Source organism: Acipenser ruthenus, chromosome 32 (genome assembly GCF_902713425.1).
Source record: "Acipenser ruthenus chromosome 32, fAciRut3.2 maternal haplotype, whole genome shotgun sequence".
NCBI lineage: Eukaryota > Metazoa > Chordata > Actinopteri > Acipenseriformes > Acipenseridae > Acipenser > Acipenser ruthenus.
Window position 1 is genome coordinate 9,061,499 of NC_081220.1, and position 16,493 is coordinate 9,077,991.

At 44.6% G+C, this 16,493-nt stretch overlaps 7 non-coding genes across 7 annotated transcripts; 5 read left to right on the forward strand and 2 right to left on the reverse strand.

Moving 5' to 3' along the window:
- The first annotated feature begins 6,437 nt into the window (after positions 1 to 6,437).
- Positions 6,438 to 6,519, forward strand: trnal-cag (transfer RNA leucine (anticodon CAG)). The gene has a single exon. It is a non-coding gene; the product is annotated as a tRNA-Leu (tRNA).
- A 298-nt stretch (positions 6,520 to 6,817) lies between these two features.
- trnai-aau (transfer RNA isoleucine (anticodon AAU)) lies at positions 6,818 to 6,891 on the forward strand. The gene has a single exon. It is a non-coding gene; the product is annotated as a tRNA-Ile (tRNA).
- Positions 6,892 to 7,061: 170 nt separating this feature from the next.
- trnas-aga (transfer RNA serine (anticodon AGA)) lies at positions 7,062 to 7,143 on the reverse strand. Its single transcript has one exon. It is a non-coding gene; the product is annotated as a tRNA-Ser (tRNA).
- A 2,148-nt stretch (positions 7,144 to 9,291) lies between these two features.
- Positions 9,292 to 9,509, forward strand: LOC131703329 (small nucleolar RNA U3). The gene has a single exon (XR_009309794.1). It is a non-coding gene; the product is annotated as a small nucleolar RNA U3 (small nucleolar RNA).
- Positions 9,510 to 10,189: 680 nt separating this feature from the next.
- On the forward strand, positions 10,190 to 10,271 carry trnal-cag (transfer RNA leucine (anticodon CAG)). Its single transcript has one exon. It is a non-coding gene; the product is annotated as a tRNA-Leu (tRNA).
- A 298-nt stretch (positions 10,272 to 10,569) lies between these two features.
- trnai-aau (transfer RNA isoleucine (anticodon AAU)) lies at positions 10,570 to 10,643 on the forward strand. The gene has a single exon. It is a non-coding gene; the product is annotated as a tRNA-Ile (tRNA).
- Positions 10,644 to 10,813: 170 nt separating this feature from the next.
- On the reverse strand, positions 10,814 to 10,895 carry trnas-aga (transfer RNA serine (anticodon AGA)). The gene has a single exon. It is a non-coding gene; the product is annotated as a tRNA-Ser (tRNA).
- Between the last annotated feature and the right edge of the window lie 5,598 nt (positions 10,896 to 16,493).

Sequence of the window (16,493 nt, forward strand, 5' to 3'; positions counted from 1 at the left end):
GGACCAGTCCATTTGGGTGCAAGCTTAGCTGAAAACTTAGAAGCAGCTTCAGATAAAGGGTGTGACCTAACCCAGACCAAATCACCCTCCTCAAATGTTACATATTTACGTTTGGAGTTGTAATAATTGGCCTGCCTAGTCTGAGCCTTATCTACATTACTAACCACCTAATGAACTAACAGCTGTTGCCTTTCAAGTAAGTTTTGTCTTAACGACTCTTGCTGGGGAGCTACATTACAAAGCCAATCCAATGGCCCTTTTAATCTTCTCCCCAATGCCCATTAAGTGGGACTAAATCCTGTGGATTCCTGGCGAGCAGAATTGATGGCGAATCGGAATCAGTAAATCCACTTATCCCATTCTTCATGGTTATTCCCCACATAAGAGGCGATCATTGTCTTCACCGAGCGGTTTATAAGTTCTTTGAGGTTGATTTGCAGGTGGTATGCTGTAGTGAGCTTGTTCACAACTCCCCAGGTCTTACAGATACCTTTCAGGAGTTGACTGGTGAACTGGCTCCCTCTGTCAGACACCAAATAGCGTGGTGTGCCCCATCGAGTAAAGATGTCCCTAATCAGGATGTTAATAATCCGGGGAGTCTTGCCATCTCATAATGGAAAAAAACTCAACCCATTTTGAGTAATAATCAACAACTACCACAAGTATGGTGTTACCGCTCTTACTGCGGGGAAATGGGCCCATCAGGTCGATTCTAAGCATTTCTCTCTGTTCGGGAACAGTGGTGGATTGTAAAATTCCTGCAGGTTTTGTGTTCGATGCCTTATACTGCTGACAGGTCTGGCATTCCTTAGTATGTCTCCAAGTTTCCTTGCGAATCTCTGGCCACCAGGCCACCTCCAGCATTCTGAGAAGTGTCTTTAGCCTGCCCAGATGTCCCCCTAGTGGATTGTTGTGGAAGTATTGTAAGAAAGTTGATGTTAACTCAGGGGACCACAAGCTGAAACTTGAATGCATCGCCTTTGATTGGTACCCGCCTATATACAACTCCCTGGTGTTCCACATAGGTGATGCGGTCAGGTTTGGTGGTGGTGTTGGAAGATGTTAATGAACCGAGGATCTCCTGGATGTTCTTATCCCTTGACTGAGAGGCCGCAATTTCGTCAAACAAAACAGGCAAATCCAAGCTGAAGCTCTGTGAATTGCTGGAGTAGACTGCAATATTGGATGGACCAGATACTGGAACCTTCGATAAAGCATCAGGAACGGTATTGAGACTTCCTTTTCGATACAGCACAGTGAAGTCAAATTGTTGAAGTCTGAGTGTCCATCTAGTGAGCCGGGAGGATGTCTTTGGACAATTGAAGGCCCAGGCTAGAGCTGCATGGTCGGTTACAACTTCAAATTGACCAGACTGCACCCAGCTACCTCCAGACCCTCATCTCTCCCTACACCCCCACTCGACCTCTCCGCTCCTCCTGCACTAGAGGACTGGCTCTACCTCCTCTACGCTCCCCTGCCTCCAGAGCCCGCTCCTTCTCCACCCTCACTCCGCAGTGGTGGAATGACCTACCTACAGATGTCAGGACCACCCAGTCCCTGAACACATTCCGGCGCCTCCTTAAGACTCACCTCTTCAGACAGCACCTGTAGAACTCCTCTGTTTTTCCTCTGGGACACTATCATCCTCCCATAAATGCGCTTTATTTGCTCTTATCTGCCCCCTATTTTACTGCATTTAATCCTGTACTTCAGAATACTGTAATCTGCCAAGTGTTTAATTTGTAGTATTTTGTATTTAATCATATCTTGACGTAACTATCACTGTCACTGTTATCTGCTGTATTATTGAATTGTATTTTGTCACACTTGTACTTGCTTGAACCAAAGTCATTGCATTTATCTTGCTCATATTGTATTACTTGTACTGTAACACTTGAAATGTATTTGCTTACGATTGTAAGTCGCCCTGGATAAGGGATCTGCTAAGAAATAAATAATAATAATAATTGTATTCCTTCCAAGAAATAACACCATTTCTCCACAGCCCAAACGATTGCCAAACACTCCTTCTCTGAAGTGGAATAGTTCTTTTCAGCACTACTGAGGATTCGGGATGAGAAGACAATAACATGCTCTCCATCAAAGTTCTGAGCCATCACTGCGCCCAACCCCACATCACTGACATCTGTGTAGACCTTAAAAGGTTTAGAAAGATCAGGATGCGTGAGGATGGGTGGAGACTGTAGTGCTGCTTTGAGTTTCATCCAGCTCTCATGACACTCTGTAGTCCAATTCCACAGCATGTCCTTCTTCTTCGGGTTATTTAAGGGTACTGCGATGTCAGCAAAACCTGGAATGAATTTATGGTACCATCCGGTCAACTCCCAAAACCGCTGGACCTCCTTCAGGTTTGTGGGCTCAGGGTAAGACTGAATGGCATCCAATTTTTTTGGATCTGCAGAAATGCCATCTCCCGAAACCACATGACCTAAAAAAGTCAAAGTGTGATTAAACAAATGACACTTCTTTAAATTTAAAGAAAGGTGAGCTTGGTGTAATCTCTTAAAAACCTCTCCAAGGTCCCTTAAGTGCTGCTCCTCCGTCCTTGAATACACATTAGTATCATCAATATAAACAAAACAAGATACTCCCTTTAATTCACCGAGGACCTGTTCCATTAGCCGCTGAAACGTGGCAGAGGCGTTCTTCAATCCAAAAGGCATAACGTGGAATTGAAACAATCCAAAAGGGCTGGTAAAGGCAGTCTTCTTCTTGCTATCCTCAGCCATCGTCACTTGCCAGTACCCTGACTGTAGGTCAAGAGAACTGAAAACACTAGCTCCTTTAACCCTTTGTGGTCCTATGTCAGATCTGGTCCGACATTGCAATTATAACTATCCGGTCCATTGTCGGACCTGTCCGACATCAAAAAACGCAAAAAACAGCTTTCTAGTCGTTTTTTCTCCGGAAAAAGCCAAGAAAACCATTCAATAGCCGAGTGGGAGCAACAGGATCCGAGACAAGCCAATAAAAAAAAGGCGTATCTTTAATAGTCATACTTGCCCCTAGCATCCCATATGGGCGGTCATAAGGAAACAAGCTGGCTGTTACTGTAGCAGTGCACAGAGACTATCACGGACATTTGCCGAGCTTTTTGAGATCTTATAGTAATAAAATAATGACTTGGATTGCATTATTGAGGAGTTTGGTGATAAAACGAGTGATCAGGAGATGATTGATCGGGATGTACGACTATTATTATTATTATTATTTATTTCTTAGCATATGTGAAAGCGATAGCGAACGAAAGGGTGGGGAGGGGCTGGAGATGCCTAGTGAGTGCTTTGTTGATATGCAGGGCCTTTTAAACCTGTTTGACTGTGGAAAAAAATACTTTTAAACAGCACGTCTAAAATTAACTGCACGTGTGAAAATAAATTGGACCTGACGCACCTGACGCACACTTAATAAATGGACTGCAAAGGGTTAAAAGACTAGAGGATATCATGTATCAAGGGCATGGGGTATGCATCAAAATGTGTTTTTACGTTAATCCGCCGATAATCCACACAAAAACGCCAAGATCCATCTGCCTTAGGCACCAGCACAACAGGAGAAGCCCAGGCGGAAGTCGAAGGTTCAATAACCCCATCCTCTTTCATCTGGTGCAGATAATGCTCAATGATGGCTCGCTTCTGTGGAGAGACTCTATAGGCACGTGAACGCACAGGAACTTCATCAATGGTATGTATTACATGCTTTGTAACATTGGTTCTTCCCAACTGGTTTGAACACACCCGTGTCCACTGCCTCATCACTCCCACAAGGTCAGGTCATAACAACGACAATAAATCACTCAACGCACCTGATGGTTCTGTGATAATAGTGCTAATGTGCGCCGTGATAGTTTTTGGGCTCTGAGGTGGAAGCGCATAATGCAAACAGATTCTGGGCAACAAGTCTCTGGGACGCCATGCCTGTTCCCATGCTGTCTTTTCCAGGAAGGGATGAAAGATATATCTCCCTCCATTCCAAACTCCATACTTTCTATTTGCCACGTCAATTCTTGTCTTGGTCTTGTCGAGAAAATCCAGCCCGAGGACGATAGGAAACGCCAGGTCTTTATCTGCCAGGATGAAAACAGGAATTGACCAGAACGTGTCATGAAAGCTGAAAGTAACGTGAGCTTTACCCATTGCTGTGTGAGAGGTTCCATTTGCCAAGGAAAACTGCTGCTCCGCACAAGGTGTCAGTTCTTCTTCTGGACGGCAAAGCCCCTTCCATAGCTTCCAGCAGATTAGAGAGTATGTGCTACCTGTGTCCAGTAAAGCTTGTCCGCAAACCCCTCTTGCTTCTATCTGCACTGCTAAAAGTGATAAAACATCCAGGCCAGGTTTCATTAAACGTTTTTTTAGGCCTGCTGTGGATAACACTCACCTCTGCCAGTTTCTTTGGCTTCTTTTGTGGGCGTGACTATGGAAGGTTCTTGTTATTCACCTTCGCCCAATATTCCTTTTGATTAGCCCAGTCTCTCTCAATCATCGTGCCCACCTGCACGAGCTCAGACACAGACTTAATTGCCCCACGCAGCCCACTAGCAAGTTTGGGATTGGCATTATTGAGGATTCGGTGCACCACGTCTGCTTCTTCAATCTTCAGGTCTCCACTTAATGCACAAGGCACGATAGTCATAGGCAGAATCTCAAATGCACTCCTGGGGGGACTGCACTCTGTTCCTCAGTCGATCTTCTATTTCGGTTTGGAAATCGGAGGGTAAAAAAAGCCTAAAAAAAGAGATTTTAAAAGCATACCATGAATGTAAATTGTGGCGTTCCGCAATCCACCAACTTTTTGTTGATCCTTTCAGAACAGACGACAAGGTAGCCATCAATCCAGGGTCAGACATAGGGCGCAAGGCTAAAAACTCCTCACACAGCTCCACATATATCATTGCGTCAGATGTTTGTTCATCTGTACCAAATTCTGGAAAATTAATTCTAATAGGCAACTTTGACCCTCTTCCTTCACTAGGTAATGCTTCTCAGCCTGGTTCACAGCTGGAACCGAAGACAATAAAGGGATACTAGCCTTTCTGGCTAATTTGTTAAGTTTATGCTCCCAAGCTTTATCTCGCTTGCCTAAAGAATCAATAATAGCCTTTTCCAATTTTAACACAGGCTGTACTACAAATTCTTCAGTTTGCCCAAAACGTGTTCGCACCTGCTCTCTGAATATCTCCTCCCGATTAAAGCTACTCGTTTGAGCTTGATGTACATCCTGCTCTACATTCCTTATACGGTCATTTATGGCTTGTATATCCTGTTTCACTTGTTCCAACTCCTGTACACTATTAACCAAGTCTCCTTCATCTTCACTCTCTGGCTCACTCAGATATAAGAGACTAAGAGAAGAAGCTAAATGATCTGTTTGATCCCTCCTAGTCACCACAGGTGCATTTATGTCAGTAAAAGCAACAGGGTCTGAACAACCAGTGTCAGTAACAGCAATGGGCGAGAGTGTGGTAGAATCTGAAGCCATGATAGACAAAATTGCACAGATGCACAAAGGGAAAGGTGTATACCCACTTTTTTATAATTCTTAATTGAACAAGTATGTGACCACTTTGAGATAATTACATTTTGGATTAAGGTGTCCTGCCAGACTAACTGCAAACAATTAAGTTGCAGATGGGAGTTTCTTACCCCATTATATGTGGTCGGTGTCACAAACTCATGTCATTTATTTGATTTCTTGTCCTTGCCATTTACAGCATGTTGGTAAAAGTACTAGACAGTTACGATTGCACATTAATGAGCGATCATAAAAGTTCAATTAGGAGAAAAGATATCCACTCACCACTAGCTAGACATTTTATAGATGTCAAACATTCCGTTTCAGATCTTAAATACCGTGGCATACAAAAAAATATTTCAAGCTCGAGGAGGTGATAATCTCGATCAAAAACTATTACAATGTGAATCCAAATGGATTTCTATTTCCATACGGTACAACCCGAGGGATTAAATGAAGAGCTAGGGTTATCATGTTATCTGTGATATAATGTGCAAGCATACTTGTCTTTCATAAGAGCTGAAAATAAATGATAGCGCTTTGAGATAATGTCTGCTACTGGCGGATTGTTTACAAATGTACTCAATTATGTTACAACTTTTTTGTCTACGAAAGATATCTGTAACATTTATGTAATGCCTCTGTGGTTTTTTCATGAAGTTAATTTGCTAACAGACGGTTCTGATTTGTTTCTAACCGTGAAGCGATCACTCTGTTTGATGTATATTTTCTTTCTGTAAGAGGAGTGTCCTTGTGATCCCATATAAAATGCGACGAAACAGGTCGCCCTCCTTAATATAAACAGATAAAGAATAAGTTCACGCACACACCAGGTGATTTACTGTAGCGTCAGACATTGGAGGTTCAGCAGTGTACTGCAGTGTTGTGCAAAGTCGTCGGTGTAAGTCAGGATGGCCGAGCGGTCTAAGGCGCTGCGTTCAGGTCGCAGTCTCTCTGGAGGCGTGGGTTCGAATCCCACTTCTGACAAATCTGTTTGTTTATTTATTTCTTAAAACGTCCACCGAATGCTTGGTAATTTGATTTGTTTTTCTTGTTAGTATTCAAATCACAAGGTCGTTAAATGAGAGAAAGTCACCGCAAGCCTGCACCTCACCACATCCTTCACACTGTTAAACTGCCTCATTATGACGAGGCCTCTAATTATGCCTTTCCAATAATTTGAATGTGTTATTGTTCAGTTTAACATGAAAACATCTTCGTAGAACAATCATAATGTCCGCAGGACTTATTTTCCTCGGGTTCTAGTATCAAGTTTTGAGTGTGTGGCCGGTTAGCTCAGTTGGTTAGAGCGTGGTGCTAATAACGCCAAGGTCGCGGGTTCGATCCCAGTACGGGCCTCGGCTTTTCTTCTTTAAAGAAACCACAGCATTTGTAATGGTGCCAAAATGAACATTCTTTAACAAAATGAACCGAAGCGATATGAACTACAACCAGTAATATTTCAGACTTCCTGAGCTTTAAACATGGATTAACAATGAACACATACAATCAATTAAAAACAAAGCTTATGTAGTCGGCAGGATTCGAACCTGCGCGGGGAAACCCCAATGGATTTCTAGTCCATCGCCTTAACCACTCGGCCACGACTACATGCTCGCACGAGTATTTGTGAAAATATCCAAAAGAAGTAAACGAAACCCGTAGTAATGCTGTAGATGGCAGTATAGGCTAACTAATGAACCGAAGTCAAATGTCTTTGTTGAAACTGTCAGATTTGTACAAGGCAAGCACACGTGGGAAATGTAAATACAATATAATTTTTGTTAACGTTCATAATAATGAATACATCTTTATTTCAAAATATGTAGCTATTTAACTGATCTTTTCAAAAAACACCCCCATCCAAAAAACAAAGTAGTTATTTAATTGAACTGAAAAATTGACTTGCTTCATGGCTGTTGCCAGTTCACTCGAGCACGTTCTGGCTAGCGTGAGCGGACTTAGCAGATAACAAGATCTACAAAATATTTCATGCTAATAAAACATACCATAATTATGTCCGATTTTATTATACATGGCAACTTACAGAGACTAGGGTGTGTGAACTATGCATCAGCTGTAGAGTCACTTACATTTACATCTCACCCGAAAAACGGAGCACAAGGAGGTTAAGTGACTTGCTCAGGGTCACACAATGAGTCAGTGGCTGAGGTGGGATTTGTACCGGGGGACCTCCTGGTTAAAAGCCCTTTATCTTTAACCACTGGACCACACAGCCTCCTATAACAAAATCACACCCCAGATGGGACTCGAAACCACAATCCATGGCTTAGAAAGCCAGTGCCTTATCCATTAGGCCACAAGGGCTGACACGAAAAGCACATTTGGTAGTAATAAAGAAAGTGGGAACAATAGTATCGTGGTTTAATACATCATATCCAAGCCATCGTTGGTGTTCAAACACAGCAGAGTGTTACACTGGGAAAGGGCCGTACTTGTCAGTACGTATTTGACATTCATGTGGGAAGATTTAAGATTGTGAAGAAGTTTAAGTATGCTGCGTATTTGCGCATTGGGAACCTTACATAATTAGGTTTTTGATTAATGCCACTTTCTTACGGACAGTAATCAAGGTGACGATACAAGACCAGAGCCAATAAAGCAGTTATTTTCCTGTCCTTTCATTACCATATTCTAGTGTGCTTGTTCAGAATATGCGTGAATCGTGAAAACGTCTTGCGAATATGTGAACAAAGCCAGCATTCACTTTATTGATCACCATGTGGATTAACCGCTATTGGAACACAGATGATTGTGTTAAAGATGTTAATAGACTTTTAATGTACACATTTTAGAGCTAAACGTTTGTTGAGACAGTTCAAGCGCTGTAACAGTGTTTAACTATTTCCTGGATGTTTGCCTTTTGGTCTTACTCTGGAAAAAGTAATAATAATAATAAAAAGTAGGCAAAACCATTTTTTGAGAAACCGCATTTGGGAGAAAAACTAACAGTTTGGAAACACATTTGCAAAGGCATTGGATTCTATTGTGGTGTTTCCGATCTGTTGAACGTTTCTCATTACATGCAGGTTTACTGGCTTGACAAAAAGGCGATTGACGAAAAGAATGCTGTCTCAATAGCAAAATCGCGTCAAGCTGAAATAGCTCAGTTGGGAGAGCGTTAGACTGTAACGATCCCTGCTTCGATCCCGGGTTTTTGCAAACAGCACTAGAGCTATTTTTTCTTAATTAATTTTTTGAATTAAAAAAACAGCAAATTTTTTCTTCAGTGTAATTGGAGGAAATAAAAACGTATTATAGTGCCATTTTCTAATGATATAAAGAAATGCAAAAAGCATCATCTCTGTGTGGGCTTGAAACACCAAAATTTCGATTAACAGCCGAACATGCTAACCGATTATGGTGTTTTATTAGATAACACCCTGGGAGCTCAACAGAACAGTGTGTATGCATATTGCTAAAATGGAAACCAAATATACACGATTCAAATTGGAATCATATTCAGATTTTAAGCACAAATCTGATAGACTTCACAGTGCAAAGGAGGAAGGCAGACAATGCAAATGAGGCAACTGGCTCCTACTTTTTAAATCATACGAGAAACTTGAACCCAATTTAGCTTTTAACCGCCTGCAGTTTGGAATGAGTTTGAAATGTTGTTGTAACACCTCACTGGGCAACAGCAATTGCATTATATGAAAGCTCCTGTCTATTTGTCAGCGGCACAGCTACCGGTGCCACTCAGAGTTGGATGGAGACGGTTGGCCACTTGCCCATAAAACAATACTTTCCGGGATCATTTCTATAGTGATTTTCCAGCGAAATGCGTTTATAAAGTGTGTGGACTCGCTATCCACGAGGAAGAGTGAGAGTGTTCGTTTTTGAGCGTGAAGGAGACAGCGAGTGGTTTTTTTTTTTGGCCAACTGCTCCCTTTATTGATGACCGCTCAAGTGTTCCTTAGGGGGCTGGAGGAAGCGGACACGTTCTGAGTGGGTATCTTACCAAAAGGTACGCAAGACGAACTACAGTTGCAAAGCACTGCTGCTTTTTTCGATGATTGATTAAAACTATCAATCTGACTGAAAACACGGATCACATTAATTGTGATCGGTTTGATACCAATAGGCTTACATGACAGGTATTGTGTATAGACAATGTCATATACATAGAAATGAACACGGACAGTGTTTTTTTAAGGGCTGACTCATTTTAATGTTCGAGAGATCTAGGTGTACTGGACAAATATACTGGATTTTTTCCATGTCGTAATTGTGCCGCCTGTGATAATGCGTTTGAAACTAGAGATAGTGTGAGATAATGTCTGTTACTGGCGGATAGTTTACAAATGTACTCAATTATGTTACAACTTTTGTGTCTACGAAACATATCTGTAACATTTATGTAATGCCTGTGTGGTTTTTTCATGAAGTTAATTTGCTAACAGACTGTTCTGATTTGTTTCTAACCGTGAAGCGATCGCTCTGTTTGCCGTATATTTTCTGTCTGTAAGAGGAGTGTCCTTGTGATCCCATATAGAATGCGACGAAACAGGTCGCCCTCCTTAATATAAACAGATAAAGAATAAGTTCACACACACACCAGGTGATTTACTGTAGCGTCAGACATTGGAGGTTCAGCAGTGTACTGCAGTGTTGTGCAAAGTCGTCGGTGTAAGTCAGGATGGCCGAGCGGTCTAAGGCGCTGCGTTCAGGTCGCAGTCTCTCTGGGGGCGTGGGTTCGAATCCCACTTCTGACAAATCTGTTTGTTTATTTATTTCTTAAAACGTCCACCGAATGCTTGGTAATTTGATTTGTTTTTCTTGTTAGTATTCAAATCACAAGGTCGTTAAATGAGAGAAAGTCACCGCAAGCCTGCACCTCACCACATCCTTCACACTGTTAAGCTGCCTCATTATGACGAGGCCTCTAATTATGCCTTTCCAATACTTTGAATGTGTTATTGTTCAGTTTAACATGAGAACATCTTGGTAGAACAATCATAATGTCCGCAGGACTTATTTTCCTCGGGTTCTAGTATCAAGTTTCGAGTGTGTGGCCGGTTAGCTCAGTTGGTTAGAGCGTGGTACTAATAACGCCAAGGTCGCGGGTTCGATCCCCGTACGGGCCATGGCTTTTCTTCTTTAAAGAAACCACAGCATTTGTAATGGTGCCAAAATGAACATTCTTTAACAAAATGAACCGAAGCGATATGAAGAACAACCAGTAATATTTCAGACTTCCTGAGCTTTAAACATGTATTACCAATGAGCACATACAATCAATTAAAAACAAAGCTTACGTAGTCGGCAGGATTCGAACCTGCGCGGGGAAACCCCAATGGATTTCTAGTCCATCGCCTTAACCACTCGGCCACGACTACATGCTCGCACGAGTATTTGTGAAAATATCCAAAAGTAGTAAACGAAACCTGTAGTAATGCTGTAGATGGCAGTATAGGCTAACTAATGAACCGAAGTCAAATGTCTTTGTTGAAACTGTCAGATTTGTACAAGTCAAGCACACGTGGGAAATGTAAATAAAATATAATTTTTGTTAACGTTCATAATAATGAATACATCTTTATTTCAAAATACGTAGCTATTTAACTGATCTTTTCAAGAAACACCCCCATCCACAAAAACAAAGTAGTTATTTAATTGAACTGAAAAATTGACTTGCTTCATGGCTGTTGCCAGAGCACTCGAGCACGTTCTGGCTAGCGTGAGCGGACTTAGCAGATAACAAGATCTACAAAGTATTTCATGCTAATAAAACATACCATAATTATGTTCGATTTTATTATACATGGCAACTTACAGAGACTAGGGTGTGTGAACTATGCATCAGCTGTAGAGTCTCTTACATTTACATCTCACCCGAAAAACGGAGCACAAGGAGGTTAAGTGACTTGCTCAGGGTCACACAATGAGTCAGTGGCTGAGGTGGGATTTGTACCGGGGGACCTCCTGGTTAAAAGCCCTTTATCTTTAACCACTGGACCACACAGCCTCCTATAACAAAATCACACCCCAGATGGGACTCGAAACCACAATCCATGGCTTAGAAAGCCAGTGCCTTATCCATTAGGCCACAAGGGCTGACACGAAAAGCACATTTGGTAGTAATAAAGAAAGTGGGAACAATAGTATCGTGGTTTAATACATATCCAAGCCATCGTTGGTGTTCAAACACAGCAGAGTGTTACATTGGGAAAGGGCCGTACTTGTCAGTACGTATTTGACATTCATGTGGGAAGATTTAATATGCTGCATATTTGCGCATTGGGAACCTTACATAATTAGGTTTTTGATTAATGCCTCTTTCTTACAGACAGTAATCAAGGTGACGATACAATACCAGAGCCAATAAAGCAGTTATTTTCCTGTCCTTTCATTACTATATTCTAGTGTGCTTTTTCAGAATATGTGTGAATCGTGAAAACGTCTTGCGAATATGTGAACAAAACCAGCATTCACTTTATTGATCACCATGTGGATTAACCGCTATTGGAACACAGATGATTGTGTTAAAGATGTTAATAGACTTTTAATGTACACGTTCCCTTTCAAGTCGAAAATAACCCATCAAGGTATGGGACATTGCCGTCAGGCAGTAGGGATTGGCTGAGCTTTATGTCAAAGCTGCCGATAGGCCTCCGCGCAAGCCTCTTTTGCCTTCAGCCTCAGTAGCGGTAGGACTTAGAGCTATTTAACTGATTGTACTTACTAAAGCTTAGGCTTGAGAAGCTGGTTTATCCCCTTCTCCGAGTTTATTTCAGTTATACTCTCCGGAGTTATTATTATTATTATTATTATTATTATTATTATTATTATTATTGTTATTGTATTATTATTTAGGATTATATATTGTTTTACTTTATATATTCCTTCTCGCTTTGCTTCGGCATCGCGTTTCTTCATGGTCTCCCCGTCTTTCCTCTGTTCTTATAATTTATTGTGTTGGGTTTTTGTATTTTATTGTGTATATATATATATATATTTGTTATATATATTGTATATATTTTGTCTTTCGGACGCGTGTTGCGTTGGCCTTGGCCCACGCGCATTTTGCTTCCCTTCACTATACAGAGGAAGACAACCACCAACGTGCAAAATCCCCAGCATCTTCAGGTAGGTATTGCACAGCATCAGACGCCGTACCAGCACTTAGCGTCTCCGCATGGCGGGTCAGCTGACGCTTAGGCGTCTGTGCTAGTGTTCCAAACTCGGTACTCGCGCTTTGGCGCTCGCGCTCCGGCGCTTTTGGTGTCAACGCTTGTGCGCTTGGTGCAGCGCTTCGGCGCTTTGTGCAGCGCTTCTGCGCTTGGTGCTTAGTGCTTCTGCACTTGGGGCTCAGTGCTCGACGCTTCGACGCCTCGACGCGCGCACCCTCGACGTTTGACGCACGCACCTCGGTGCTCGACGCTTCGGCGCTCGACGCACGCACCCTCAACGCTCAACGCACGCACCTCGGCGCTCGACGCACGCACTTCAGGTGCTTGACGCTGGTGTCCGACGCTTTGGCGTTCGACGCGCGCACCTTGGCGTTTAATGCGACAGTGCTCGACGCACACTCTTGGTGCTTGGCGTCAATACTAGACGCTTCAGCGTTCTACTATGTCTGGGTTCCACCGTTGCGTGACCTGTCAGGCCAAGTTGCCTGCTAGCGACCCTCATGAGGACTGCGTCGCATGCTTGGGGCCGGACCATGCCGCATCTGCCCTGGCAGATAGGGCATACTGCCAGCTATGTGCGGAGTTTCAGACACGCACCCTTCGCCAGAGAGCTAGGAAGGCAGTTGGAGGTCGTTCCCCATCCTCGGGCTCGTCCCACACCGTCTTGGCCCCACCATCATCTGTCGTGTCGCTGCCGGTGACGTCTCAGCTCCCTCTGAGCCCATCTTCCCAGCTTACAGCTGGTCAGAGGTCTCCAATTAGAACCGAGCTGGGTGCAGTTGCGCAGCTTTTGGTTAAGCTGGCTCAGCTGAATGCGCGAGCACAGGGCAGGAGCATTGCTTCCCTTGTGGTGGCAAGGAGGCAGCTCTGGCTCTCTCAGGCCAGGGTACAGGAGCCTGATAAGGCCCCTTTGCTAGATGCTCCTATATCCCCGGGGCACACGTTTGGCCCAGCGGTGGAGGAGATGCTGCAACGCTCCGTCAAGGCGCGTGAGGCGTCGCAGCAGTTGGCTAAGATGTGGCCAAGCAAGCCTTTCCAGCCAAGGCAGCCGCAGGAGCGCCAATGGCGCAGGGCGCCGCCACAGCAGCAAGCGCACTCACAGGGCAGTAAAACCGTCCCTTTGGGGGTTTCAGCACGCAGCCAACCCGCGTTTGCAAGACCGCAGCGAGGAGGGTGGCGCCCCAGAGGAGGTAGCAGACCACGCCCTCGTGGCTCTGGCCAGGCCCCTCGTGAGCGAGCGCAGCCTAAGCAGCCCTGAGAAACCCCGGCAGCCGTTAACCCACCCCTACACTGTTCCACAGCTCCTGTTCTGGCAACAATGCACCAACGACATCTGGGTGCGCAAAACTATACTCACCGGGTACACCCTTCAATTCCGGTTAAACCCCCCCCCCCCCCTTCAGGAGAGTGGTGGTAACTGCAGTGAAGGACTCGGTTCAGTCCTCAGCTCTAAATGCAGAAATACAGGCATTGCTCAAGAAGCGTGCCATTCAACTAGTAGACCCTGCTCTGACCGACCAGGGGTTCTACTCCAAGTACTTCCTAGTGCCAAAAAAGGACGGTGGGCTCCGCCCTATTTTAGATCTGTGAGTACTGAACAAATACCTATGGGTGTTGTCGTTCAAGATGCTTACGCACAGGCACATTGTCCAGTCTGTCCGGCAAGGCGACTGGTTTACCACCGTAGACCTCACAGATGCATACTTTCACGTTCCCATCTGTCCGGGTCACAGGAAGTACCTACGTTTCGCATTTCAGAGCAGGATCTACGAGTGTTGTGTCCTGCCATTCGGCCTGTCTCTAGCTCCTCGAACCTTTTCGAAGTGTATGGACGCCATTTTAGCCCCCTTGCGGGCTCAAGGCATCCGACTGCTGAACTATCTGGACGACTGGCTCGTCTGCGCGCAGTCAAAGGAGCAGTTGGCACAGCACACAGCTCGAGTTGATGGCGTTCCATCCTCCTCCTTTTTCTTCCCCAGAGGAAGAGCGGTTACACATGCTCTGCCCTGTGCGGGCATTGAGGTGTTATATTGATCGCACAAAGACTGTGAGGCAAACAGAACAGCTATTCATATGCCATTTTTCTAAAACTTTGGGTCAGCCGTTGTCTAAGCAATGCCTTTCTCATTGGATAGTGGATGCTATTCAGTTAGCATATGATTCTATGGGCCTTCCGCCACCAGGGCAGTTGAAGGCACATTCCACTAGGGGTATGGCAACATCCTGGGCCCTCTTTAGAGGGGTGCCGATGTCTGACATTTGCGCTGCAGCCAGTTGGGTTACACCGCATACATTTATGAGGTTCTACCGGTTAAATGTACTGGAATCCTCTGCTCCGTCATTTGGAGCATCTGTGTTGCACTCTATGACGCCTCAGGTTGCGGACGTCTAGAGTGGTTGACAATATGGTGTGACTATTCCACCTTGGGACAGGTGTCATTGCGAGCATAGACGCTGAGGCGCAGCTCCGCATATGTGTAGATGTACTGCCTACGCAGTTGCGTTATGACGTAAGGCTGTCCTACTGCCGAGAATCCTCCCTCGCGACGGCTTGGGTACATTGTTCCCATACCTTGATGGTTATTTTCGACTTGAAAGGGAACAATAGGTTGTGGATGCAACCCCGGTTCCCTGAAAGAGAAAATAACCATCAAGCCGCCAGGTCGCTCTGGAGGCCTTCACGGCCTGAAGGGCAAAAGAGGAGGTGACTCTCCGCGCGCTGCGTATAGTAAGCTCCCAGGGGGGCGGGCTCACACGGCAGCTTGCGCGGAGGCCTATCGGCAGCTTTGACATAAAGCTCAGCCAATCCCTACTGCCTGACGGCAATGTCCCATACCTTGATGGTTATTTTCTCTTTCAGGGAACCGGGGTTGCATCCGCAACTTATCGTATCGATCCCTCTTGTAAGATTGGCGAGCGGCTATTACTCTTTTCTACTACATGAGGCCTCGTGTAGTTGCAGATACCGTGTGGAGAGCTGTTCTGGTGCTGTAAGGAGACCCCACGGGCCTAGCAGCTCGGCTGAATCGGCTGCATACCCCGGCATCCACCGCGGTTCTCCCGCCGACCTTCAGGCTTGGAACAGCGCCTACCCGGCCCCGATTGACTTGGCACTGGTGTAACCATCTCCGTGCCGACCGCGCCCACCATCGGCACAGACTGTCTCGGCACCGAGTGTTCGGCACCGACAGCGTTCTCCTCGGCGCCGATCCCGCCTAGTCACCATGTCAGTGCAGTCAACTGAGTCCTCCGCTGGTTTCCACCAGGGCGACCAGTGCGCGACAAAGCTGCCCAGTCAGGATGAGCACCGGTCCTGCGCCAGATGCTTAGGGGCAGACCATGCGGTCAAAGCACTGGCGGGTGAGTTGGACTGCTCTCCATGCAGGAAGTTCTCCAAAAGAACTGAACGCAGGAGAGCTGCCCCATCCCCAGCTGAGTATCTCTCCCCAAGCCATGGCAGAATGAGGTCAGTGGTTCAGGGTCCTCCTAGGACCCCACGTCAGATTAGAACTCATTAATTAGAACTACATTTATTTATTACACAAATAATAATCTCTACATCTGTGAATAACTTATTTTAACATGCTTTGTGTTTTAGTGGTCAGATTTAATTTACCAGCATCAGCCAAATCAATATTGTTGTGCTACATGTATTCATTTATAGCAATATTTATTCAAACATTTTAATAATTTCTATATTTAAAAAGTATGTATTTCTACGTGTATTTGTTTACATTTGCATTCATGTATTTATTCATTTATAAAATCGTGCTGTGTTTTGTACTTGCTCTTACTAGAACTGAA